Genomic DNA, 13154 nt, shown 5'->3' with positions numbered 1-13154 from the left:
TCACATATTTAGAATATTCGTTCGTGATCGATGTTCACTGCGATCAGCTGCCGCGACCCTGGCCTTCTATGCGGTCTGTAATCTCAGGCCGTTGAATACGTGATCAATACCTTCCACTACGATTAGTCGCATGTGGGCTTTCAGTAATTCTACGATGACATTGACCTCACTGAATTTCATGGTATCATAAAAAATTCTTTACGCAAGTAGTGAAGTGTTTTGTTTCGGCTTTCTTTCATGATATTAGAATTCTGTGTAAAGTCTGTCAATGCCGAGTCCTCGTGCCGTTAAACGTGTTGAGTTAGAAAATAATATATACCAAAGTCCCAGTTAATTTAATGTGAGTAATGTGCTTAAACAAAATAACAAAAAACTACCAATCCAATATTTTTGCTGTTTGATTTCCATCTCAGAAAATGGATAAGACCGTTTGATCATTGTCTATGACTCCCGTCTAAGAAATGTATTAAAATCGTCTGCACTGACGTCATCTTTGCACCCGAAGCGGTAAAAAGGATTTCATCTGAGGTCTATTTAATTCTCTGAAATTTTGCGGGATTTGGTCAAATACAAAATGCACCAAAATGGGAATTTTCCTTCAATGCAGACGCTTTGTTCATATATCATAGTTCTTATCTCTTATCTGGAAATCGTCCAATTAGATTCGTCGGTCTACTTGGTTAAGGGTGGATTTTAAAAGTAGTCAAAGTGTAACTTTACGATTCGTTGTCCTTGTGAACCCTGTGAAAAGACCCTAGATCATTTGATGCCTAAATGAAGTGAGAGTGAGGTCATCATATGCCCTTCTGTTCAAGGACAAGCTTACTGACCTGTCTAACTCTGTTGTTAATAAACCATCACAGAGCTAAATATATGTGCAGCATAAATCAGATTAATACGACAAATTTACTTGCAACAATATATATAGAAATACATACTAAAGAATAATTCAAAATAAATGTAGGTAACTTGTCTGATAACTCAGTCTGATGAGTAGTAGCCCAGCGTTTTACTGAATGTACGTGTGATTGATTGTGTGTGTGTTCAAAACACGTTTGTTATATCGTATGTATGGCAACCGTAGATAAAATATCAAATTCAGATCCACCTGAGGCTCTGTTGATGTATTTTCAGAATGCCATAGAGTCCATGCAGTTAAGAGAAATATATATGCGTCACTGACAAACGATTTCGTCAAATATCTGTATAAAGGTGACATTTTCCGTCAAGGTCGCCTTTGTGTTGCGACATGTTGATTGCCAATGTGATTTCAGCCAGATATAACAGAAACATCTTTATTTTTAGGGGAATTGAGTGAGTTGCACATTTTTGGGAACTTTTTTTCTTTAAGTATGCAAATATCAGTTGATGTTTTATTGTGCATTTTGAATTCAGGATTATTTCCTGATGAAGTTTCCCAGTCATGCGAAGAATTAGTTTTAGACTCCTTCCCACGTGATCTACAAACCTTGGTTAGGGCCACAAAAACAAATTCAGTTTCATTCTGTAGGTATACTATATAACTCGATCGAGGTCATTTTTATTTCATCCAACTAACCCCTGGTTAGGGTTATCTTTTATGTCACATTTGAAACACAATGACGATAGTAACTATTCTGATTTCATTTACGCGTGAATCTACGTCGGTCTCTATTGTACTTTAAAACGAGATACAGCCTACGTGCGTTACTTTCCATACTTTAATTTCGCTTGATATCTTGAAGACAATCTACCTCGGAAATAGTATCAACCTTGACACGACGTAGCGCAGACATTCTTTAATATTGAAAATAATCTCCATTCGTCGATCCGTGTTGTCTTCCGCGTTTATTTACCGTCACCACTGAAAACAAATTGACGTAATCCCGTATTTTTCTGTGACGTAAACAATGATACGCACGAATATCACCATTTATATTTCTGCAATAAAAATAAAAATAGTACTATTTTGTTAAAATGTGCGTCCTTCGAATATAAGTGAGCGCTCTTTACTTTTCATGGGATGATTTATATTTACAATTTACCTTGAAACAAAAATAGTAATATCTCCTGAAAATAGGAAATTTGAGACAATGCGACTATGCGACAGCCGCTCAGGTTGAATCTAATCCTGTGTTCAAATAATCTGATCTTGATTTCAGCTAAATTAATTATGTCCGTACATTCCCAGTGTGATCAAGCCAATAACAAGCCGCCCCGTAATACAGTTTGCATTCAGTTATGAATATTTTAATATAAGCCTAAAATCATACGCTGAAGATATTTTACAAAAATAGCGGGAAATCTTTTTAATTGGTACAATGATTTCGTCACTCACGAGGCTGATTGAAAGATCTTTGAAGTTCTTCAAAACAGCGTGGGAAGAAATGTCAAACCCATGCCACTCAGATTAATACTTATCGCATAAAGTGTCTCGCTATTTGAAGAATTCTTTTTTCCTTTTGGTTTAAGTATCTTGATACGTACGTCGTTGATGGAAACGAAAAACACTTTGTTTGGACATGCGCACAAACACCTACGATCGACACTAATTGTATCTTCAAAACCCTGGCTATTGCCTCATACCCAGATACTGAGACGAATAGTAGCAATAATAATAATAATAATAATTATTATTATTGATTGTAATATAAAAATATAATGCTATGAGCATCCAAATACAAAAAACAAGTCAACAACAACAACAACACAACGACCTTCGATACAATATTTTGTCAACTCGTGTCTGTCTGGATTGACCAGGATTTCTGTAGTGTAATGTAAACACATACCCCATGACCACTCCCTTACTGTGTCGCATAAACATCGGGTTCGCAATGATTTGATCTCAGGGACGTTATCAGTGTGTCTTCTTTTCATCTACTGATTGGGTACATGGCCCTGATGATTATTCACTTCATTGGCAACCTCGATCAGAATTAAGTATGCACGATTGACAAGGCCAACACGGAGACTTCAATGAGACGCGCGCATGGATACTCTGGGATGGGAGTGTCTTGCACACTTTCTGTCACGCGCTATTACGTATCCCACTCGGGTTTCTGGTTAATTATTAAATCATAAGTATAGTTTTTGTTATGTTATAAAAAATTAGATATAGTTAAAAAATATATATTCAGGGATAGAATTTAAACCAAATGGAAATTTTGATCCAGCAAAAGAAATTTCATGTAAGAAAGCGTCCCAAAGGATTTTATTATATATAACAATATTAGAACATCAATAAATATTAACATAACAATTTGGATCAACATTTTGACCATGTAATAAGACCATATTATATATGGAAATATGAGGTTTAGAGAAATATACATAATTATAGCAAGAATGGAAACAAACTACTACATGTAGTAGCATTTTTTTGTATTGTTCTTATTCAATTACAAAAGGCAAAATCAATGCAAGAAATAATTGGAGAAAACGAGATTGGTGATTATTTGAACTAGACAAAGAATAGCGTTTTACTGTGCTCTATTCAAAATAATCTTGTTATTGTGTTTTGTTTACACTGCCAATTCTATGCAAGATTTATGTAGCAGGAAACACCGCGGGAACCATTCCAATGACGTCATCTTCAATATACGAGTACACTTTCAATGAGACACTACCTTACTAATTAAAATAAAATAAAAGTTTACTAGAAGTAAACGTATATTTTCCATTAAATGAATGACAACGAGCAAATATAAATTGGAACTCGCAAACATGTTTCCATAGAAACAATGACTTTTTAGTATGGCTGCCATTTCGAATGAATATTCCGTCAAACACGACAGTTCAAAACTAATTCTGATATCCCCTATTAGATCTTCGAACAGTCACAGGGAATAAGAAATTGCTGTCAAAGGCCTGTTAACTATCCTCTTCCAGTTAATGTGCACCAATAAGGAAATTAATTAAAGAAAAGTATTGCGTGAAAATAAATAAATGTCACTCAGAGAAGAATAAATGACGCGTTACTCGTCAAATGAAAACAGTGGAATAATCTGCTACGATGACATTAGAAATAACATATACTGTCCACTCAACCACAACCTCAATCTGATTAAAATAAGATCCTAGTTTGGGCTTTTTTTTTTTTTTTTTTTTTTTGTTAAAATAATATCATTCATATTTTTTTCATATATTCTATTATTTTTTTTTTCAAAATTTATTTGCTGGTATTTTTTTTAAGTTTTGGTAATCGCGAAAGCCCACAAAGCCCTAATCCCTTGTGGGCTTTCGCGATTACCAAAACTTTAAAAAAATACAAGCAAATAAATTTTGAAAAAAAAAATAATAGAATATATGAAAAAAATATTAAGGATATTATTTTAACAAAAAAAAAAAAAAAAAAAAAAAAGCCCAAACTAGGATCTTATTTTAATCAGATTGCCACGAACCAACATGTACATCATTCTTCTACCATCAACCCGCATCAAATAAAGCTCCCTGCTCAGCCTTCCCTTCATTGTGTAAACGCCATTTCTAAATAAAAATGAAAATGATATTATACCGTTTCTATTCTTCGTCCATGAAACAAAGAGTCGCTTTCTCGTTAACTCATCCTTTATATACGTTGTACCGTCCGTTAAAAAACACACTTTCACAAATCATTAATATACTTGCCAACCGGCCTTCCTACAAACACTCCGCACCATACATGATGTATTGTGTTGTTTTGTTGAAGGGGCACTTTCAGTTAAGCCTAATCTCACAACAAATTTACTTTCTGGATTAAAATAACAATGGATAACAAAAGATAGATTAACTTTGTAAATAACATAAACAATAGTGCACCATGATTCTTTGGTACAATCCCCGGGCTTGAAAGGTTCCCCTTTAAGATGTATATATTTTAGACATTCTCAGTGTATGTTTTCAGGAAACAGAAGAGTGATATTTATATTTTCGCACTGTAGTTGTTCGTATGTTCTGCGTATCTGCGTATTGTCGATCAAGGAAAAACAAGAAGGATGCTATAACCGGTCGCTGAGTTTTCTCATTAAATCTAACTAACACTCGTGGCCCAGTAAGTCCCAACAAGTTGTTGCTGCTGTTTGTTTATATACTATATGTACTGCAACATCAACGAACTCCGCTGAGACCTGAACTCGAGTTCTTACCGAAGGCTGATGCGTGGTACTAGTGTCAATCTTCTCGCCGGCACCATCATTGAGAATGATTGGGATTCTTTAACGAGCATTAAATATAACCGGAATAGGGAGTCAGACGATTCTCACAAACGTACAATGGTTCGGGCAGATATACCGGTGAGAAAGTGGTCAGCTAAGGGTATCAACTCACAACCTCCCGAGGCGAGGTGAATATATTCTAACCGGTGTCTAACCACTGTACTTATACCACGACATGTTTCAAAACAAGGAAAAAGAATTAACAACTAGTATAAAGTAAAGACCCTTTTGATTTTAGTATGGATTGCCGAAGACAACAAATGTATCAGAATACAAGTGTCACATAGTTATTAAATATGCGTATGACACCAACTTTTCTGGTTTTTGCCCCGATGTGAAATATTCGTTTGAGACAAACTGCGTAAGGGGCGACGTCAAAAGATCGTAGTTTGCGCATGCGTATATTCCCCTTTATTACTACAACCAACTGCTATGCCATACGACTGCCCGGCTATCAATTTGTATTTAATGGTGAATAAGTCTGACACCATGATCAATATTTATCAATTAAGTTTCAGTGGGGGTGGGGCGGGGGGTGGGTAAAAAACTAAAGGAACTACGTTTTTCATCCGACATCGATCTTTTGACGTCGTCCCTAAATCGATACAGATACAGTTTTGGAACAACTTCTGCCGGGTGACATGTTAAAGCAGTATTTCATGAAAAATGAATAGTAATCACCAGAATGTCCTAATAATTCGTGACAACAATAAGTATCTAGCTTGTTATGATGTTTTTACTTTATGTGTTCAAACGAAAATTTGAGATACGATGAGAAACTATTTCTGATGGTTGAACCAATGGTGAATGGCCCCGAAATAACCATTATCATGGAAGTTTTACCAGTGTTGTGTGCGAAACGTTGTTTGGTAACCAGCACAGCATAAAATAAATACTGTAAACGTCATGGAAAGTCCGATTATTTGTTTTAATGCTAGCCAAATATATGCATTGTTTGATCGCAAATGGCTGTTCTTTATAATGTATACGTTTATAGGAAAAGTGTATTAAATTATAATCATGGTGTATATAATAATTGTAGTGTAAATACTTTTATTTCCATTTTGTATCACGTGCCTAAATTAATTGGACGAATTAGTACTGCATTTGTTATTGCGACTGTTTGTCTAACATCATTGCAACCGTGACAACGTACCTTTAAAACTTATAAACATTGTACAACGATGGTATCGAACACTGATACTAAAAATGTTGCAGAAATTGAACTTTTAATTGTCTTATTATTCACGCCTCTCCCCGGATATGGACTTGAAAATAGAAATACATGTTTTTCCAAATTGATTGTGTTTACATACATGTCCTTAGCTAATCGAACGTTTATATTCGAAGCAGCCTCGTCCGCGGCGTATTCTAGCTTAGGATTTTCCCCATTTAAAAAAAAAAAAGATTTCGCGGGGGAAGACGAGAAAACAAAAATATTTGCTTGATCACTGCATAATGTATAACAATTGGGGGAGAGTGTGAATAAAAAAAAACGTCAAGTAGCAAGAATTCGATCGGGCAATCCCGTATATGAACAAGGTGGCGAAAATGAAAGTCACGACCGCATTTCAGTGATTTCAAGGTCAGACGTACTATCTTGTCTTTTATTCATTCAACCACAGAGAGACTAAAGTGACGTGTATTCAAGGTGACACAATAAGAAAGGAGTGTATCGTAGTTTTGTTTGCGATATATTCAATTCGGGCGACGGGAATATTCCATCATTCATCCAATTAATAGTTATCCAGCTTCTCCTATAGCGATCACGTTTTCCGACGTCATCGGAGTTACATGAGTTATGATTTATGTAATATTTGTATTGAATTTTCTCTGGGGTTATGGTTGGATGTATTTTGTTTCTGAGGATTGTTTCAATGAAAGAAACGGAAAGCACAGATTAGAAGTATTAACGGAATCCATCTGAATCCGACTATACTTTGGTGGTATGCTTGTATCGACTGTGTATAAAAAAATACTGTTGTGTAAAAGTAAATATTGCTGAAACAGAATACTTGTAAAACATATGTCTCAATGCACCAGCTATTGTCGTTCATTTATTTTCTTCTCGCCTTGAAAAAGGGGGAATTTGTTTTGTTTTCTGCGAATCGTCATTCATTTCATTCGCCCGTGACTCGGCGTTTTGTGTTTACACGCAAGGTATTTTGCACAGTTTTGGGCCACATACAGCCGGCGTAAGAAACAGTCAGCAAAGCGTTAGCTGTCTCCTGGCTTTCGAAAATAAAAATAGATTATTTTAGTGTCACGGTATTTATTTTGCTTATGTTTTGTTACCGATGATCAACGGCCAACCTTGAACATGATTCGAAATTTTTTTTCGTAATATTGCAATAACCAGTCTTCCGTTACAATGAGTGTGCCATGAACAATGAAAAAACACATAATGTAGTACTCAGTTTTCTCTAAAATTGTAAAAGGTGTACCAATTCTCCCACTTGTTCCCAAATAATTTTATCCGGTACGTAATATTATAGAACGATTGTTGCTTGCTAATCAACAAAATAATATCAATGTAAAATATTTATTTTAAAACAATTTAAATATTGGTGCTACATTGCGTCATTAATCTTCTCACATAATACATACTGTAAGACATCAACGGACATAATCCCGGCTACATAATACATACTGTAAGACATCAACAGACATAATCCCGGCTACATAATACATACTGTAAGACATCAACGGACATAATCCCGGCTACATAATACATACTGTAAGACATCAACGGACATAATCCCGGCTAGATACCAACAAACAAATTTAAGGCAAGATACCAAAGGACAAAAAATCGGTAAGACACTGGCAGAAGAATTCAGATAAACTGACGGACACGACGTTGGTAAGGCATCTACGGACAAACACTCGGTAAGACACTGGCTGAAGAATTCAGATAAACTGACAGACACGACGTTGGCAAGGCATCTACGGACAAACACTCGGTAAGACACTGGCAGAAGAATTCAGATAAACTGACGGACACGACGTTGGTAAGGCATCTACGGACAAACACTCGGTAAGGCAGGGGCGGACAACCGGAATAAAACCAGCGGACAAAATTCCGGAAAATATTTACGACGGACAAATCAATAATAACTGATTAGTAAATAATGTAAATATATAACCGACTATAGATATTCATGAATATGACTATATGGAATCTATCTGGAATCAGTTCCTAGTAAAATGTTAACTTAACCGAGTTTTCGTCCACCGGAAAATCAAGTCACACCAAATAGCAATGTATTCAAAATCGACAAATCCAAACTTGGGGTCTGTTATACCATAAAGATGTATACAAACTTTGACATCCTGGAAACTGTACTAGTAGTATGTGATGAACAATATGTGCCAGTGTACTGATGTTAATTATAGATCAAAACTATGCACACCAAGGCCAACGAGAACGACTTTTATCCGGAGGGAAGGGGTCTTTATAAACTTTTTGCCAACATTTCAAAGCTATTCAATAACAGCGTTTAACCTCGGAATCCCTCAGGATGGCAGTTCCTTGCGTTCGGGCTTTCAACGTGTGACTTCTAAAGTTGTAGGTTTATAGAGATTCACTTGATACATACAAACTCGCTGCTTAGTCAGTCCTTATAGTACAGTCCTTATAGTACAGTCCTTATAGTACAGTCCTTATAGTACAGTCCTTGCATAAAAACAGACTGCAAATTTTAGTAGACTGATTTAATTCAACAATTTAGCTAACAAATATATGGAAATCTATATTTATTTTGTTTATGTGTCGCTTTGGTTGTTACTTTTTAACTTATTTTTATGGAGTAACTAACATTCTAAGTTTGATTTCTGATTAGACCTGACGTTTGTTTTTTCCAATTCAGCTTTCTGAAAATCAACAAAGTAACTATGTTGATGTCTGGGGATGTTGGTCGCTGACATAAGTCATTGAAATAAGCACATCAATACATTTCTATAATATTTTGGAGACAATACAACTTTAAGGGGAGTTCAAGAAGAAACAATACTGGAAAGTTATGTTCTTTAAAAGTTATGTTCTTGAAACTAGAATCAAGTTTTCATGAGGCAGAAGAAGAAAACTTGACAAGAACCGTGGAACTGCAATGTAGTTCAATGACAAGAACTGACCCAAATTCTCAAGGCAGTTGTAATCCGTGTATGCATAGTACCTGTGATAAAAGAACACAATGCAATAGACTATTGTGTAACTATGATGTGTAACCAGTCATGGAACGGTAAGTGTTTACACTCCCTTTGTTAATCTCTGTCTGTGCAATGTTTGGATAAGGGATTAGTCATTTACATATCAAAATGTTCTCTACTGAAACCAACAACTTTTTTGCCTCTGTGCTACGCATGTATTGAGGTCTCTTTCAGTGTTCTCATCTTTTAGGAAACAATTTCTGTTTTGTTTACGAACATTGCTGGCATACTCACAGTCCCTAAGGATCTGTGATATAATCCAAGGATTTGGATGATAATGTGAGTGCATGTAGTGTTGCTTGGGCATTTTTTTCAGGAAATAGTTTTTGTGACGTCACAAAATAAAGAAACTTACTAAAAAAAAAAAAAAAAAAAAAAAATTATGAAAAGCTTGATGTCTGATTTTTATGTTGCTATCCTAAGTAATATTGATTTTTTAGTTAACAATGAATTTCCTATTTTGAGATTCAAAAATTGTGTAGAATCTACCTGAACACCAGTATGTTGCCGCATCTGTTGTATTTTATTTAAAACATATAATTTATTTACCGAAACAACAAAAAATAGTACAGCTTGTCTCTACGCCAAAAACAATAATGACAATTTTTAGTAATAATTAGATGAATGTGATGATACACAGATTTTCTATCAAAGGATCGAACTACTATTCTTATTGCTGGGAGACCGTACGCAATAATTATGACATTTGTACACCCATTGACAAATCTGGTAAACAACTCTTAATCAATGCATTGGAATCCAGACACATGTTATCAGACTAACCTGAAACACTGTTTTTTTGTGTGTATTTATTTGATTTACTGTTTGTCGAAACTCGAAACCGTGTAATACCACATTTCATTATAACTGATGCAGCTTCTCATTCAAAAGTTGCAACAAATGACGATAAACGCATATCAAGTAAACTCGATTGCACTTGTTCGTTTTTTGTTTTCAAACTCATGGAAATCTATTTTATTATAGTATTATTGCCCTATATTTAAGATAATTTATGATAATATATGATTTGTCACCACAATTTTCAGTTTTGCTGATAAGTATTCATGACAACGTCCTCGCCATCATATGAAATTTTCAATTTGGTGATCATAGTGAAAATATACGTTTTTTGATAAGAATCAGAAGCGCAAGGTCCCGAGCTCTGTAATGTCAGATTTGAGCGATAAACATTGGTGTTACAATCGGTTCTGTAACTGTTTTCATCACAAAAGTTGAAAATGAGCTCGTTAATCTTGTCGTGATGGGCAACGTGACGTCATCAGTCAGTGTGTGGTAATGTTGACGTATACAATGTAGCTACCAACTTTACCTGTACAAACACAACCCATCCCTAATTCAGACGACATGTCAATAGATGAATCACGCCTTGTTGCTACACATGTCACATAGTACTTATAATCTACACCAATGGAACTCAAGCGCGTGGCGCTCTGGTTCCAGTATAATAGTATAGCCTATATGAGTGAAATGCGAGACTATGCGTCCTGACTCTGTCCATCGTGTAACCTCCATGGTGTAACCAATCAAGTCACCGACGTCGAATAGTTGTGAATTATCAGCACTGACGTCGTTGAACAAATTAAATGCATAAACTTATGTAGATTACCATTGATTATTCTTAAATAATTACATTCATCCGATCTAAATATTGTCGCCTGTTTTCAAGTTGCCACATTGGATTTATGGCGTGCAAGGTATAATTTAAAAATAAATGAAATGTTAAATCCCAACGAATAGATAATCAAATTAACCTAGACCGTGGTAATACCTGAAACAAATGCCGATCGGAACATTTTACCGCCACAATTGGTATGACTATACTAGGGAAGCATGCATGCTGATACCGCCACGAGACAGCCATGCGCAGATGTACCAGACAGAAATCATCAAAATACAAACAACCGCACCGCGACTGCCACCACCACCACCAACAACAAACACCACGAATACATGATATGAAGTAATACATGGCGGAATGCTGCAAACTCAGTCGCCGATTTGAAAAGTCCATAGTTTTACATCTCTGTCAAATACACTCACCCAACCTGATATAAAACTAATTAAAATTGGCTTTATTTAACCAAGCTTAAATATGGAATTAATACAGGTAAACTTCGCATGGGTCGCATTATTGCGACACACAGCAAAAATACAACAATAAATTACTACGCATCATATGCAATTTGACTATTTTAAGAAGAATTTCTTGACAGGGGGCGGTAATTTTCTCTCTCTATAGCAAATTTAATAACTTATTTTATACAACTAGTTCATAGATACATTAATTAATTTTACATTCAAAGACATTAAACTTGATATATTCCACGTGTTGTTAATTTTCGCGTCTGATGTAACCATTTTTTTCATGAAGCCTTTTCATTACGTCAACATTTTGGCAGAATTCCAGACGAGCAAAGTGAAAGGGGTGGTTTATATAGTGCGCATGCGTTCATCGGGAAAAACGCAAGTTCTTTTAATAATTTGTCCAAAGAAGGCATTGCAAGCGAATCGGGTTTCAAAGCATGATGGTCGGGATTTTACGTCACAGTGGTTAAATGCATTCATTAAAATCACGACAAGCTTTGACGCGTTTGTTTCCGGCGGCCTTTCCGGAATAGAAAAAAAAAACAGCATGACAGAGTGGAGTTTACAACAATGACGCGCGGTTACAGTGAATGTTTGAGAAATTACGACATAAATTATGAAACAATCATGCGAAAAAGTCACTCTAAGAATGCAAAATAAATGAATTCAAAATGTTGGAGAGAATATTTCGTTAATTTGCCAGTTGTCCAAATGACTTTGGGGATGGTTGTAGCGTGTGTACGTGACCACGGTACAACGTTGACGGCGCAGTCTTGATATTTCTAACAATTCGTTCAAAATATGCACCTGTGTCAAGGCCACTTTGTGAATAAGACACATGAACAACGGCACCTGTAGGTGGAGCTATTTACTGTTTTGGAACAATCCTGAGCCACAATATAATAGACTGGGTCTGGCTGTTAAAGAGGCAATGTGTACAACTTCTAGTGTTCTTAGATGAAGTTGCATGTCAAAAATTTGAGGTGACTCTGGATTATTCACTGTCCCATCGAAATAGTATTCATTTGATTAAAATAATAACCAATAGAAAGTCACGTGCAAGATGAATTATTGTTACGTACTAATAATTCAAATCGCATGCGCATATGTATTTTTCAGCTAACGAATATTTATTCACGTTCTTCTAAGACGGCGTTTATAGTTCATGGTATTCAGTCTATAGTAACATGAAATATGAAACAATATTACCAACTTGAATAAATGTACAACAATATAGCACCCCTTACATATCGCTTTTAGATGTTTCAAATAGTCTAATAGCTGACACCTACTTTAGCTTCAACACAACCTGAAACAACCCGTGAACTACAAATGCACAACTGGTTCATGAAGTTCACGGACAAATCCCGACCATTTTCTAGACTTTAAAATTGGGACTTCTATTATAGCAAATGGAAGATATGTAACAATGTTGGCAGGTTTCCATCAGCCCAAGTCTGGAATGATCGTGACATGGACCACAGCGCATTTCCATTCAGTCTGAGAGTTATATACGAACACACATGTGTCCTCATCTCTTTATTTCCGTTCTTATATTACAGCACACTAATGTTGTGAAATTGTACAATTAATAAACAATACGTTCAACACGTCACTGTCACGCAATGTGTTTGCATGTATAATTGCATGATGTTTACGCCTTGT

At 35.6% G+C, this 13154-nt stretch overlaps 1 long non-coding RNA gene across 1 annotated transcript; it reads right to left on the bottom strand.

Annotated features, from left to right (window-relative positions):
- Positions 1-1513: 1513 nt before the first annotated feature.
- LOC144346060 (uncharacterized) lies at positions 1514-2837 on the bottom strand. Its single transcript, XR_013419461.2, has 2 exons — positions 2772-2837; positions 1514-1920 (listed from the first exon to the last, which is right to left on the bottom strand). It is a non-coding gene; the product is annotated as an uncharacterized LOC144346060 (long non-coding RNA).
- Positions 2838-13154: the final 10317 nt, after the last annotated feature.

The sequence above is a fragment of the Saccoglossus kowalevskii genome, chromosome 11, assembly GCF_978046115.1.
Source record: "Saccoglossus kowalevskii chromosome 11, keSacKowa6.1, whole genome shotgun sequence".
Classification (NCBI taxonomy): domain Eukaryota; kingdom Metazoa; phylum Hemichordata; class Enteropneusta; family Harrimaniidae; genus Saccoglossus; species Saccoglossus kowalevskii.
The sequence above is the reverse complement of the archived record's forward strand: the minus strand, read 5'-3'. Positions and strand labels throughout refer to the sequence as shown.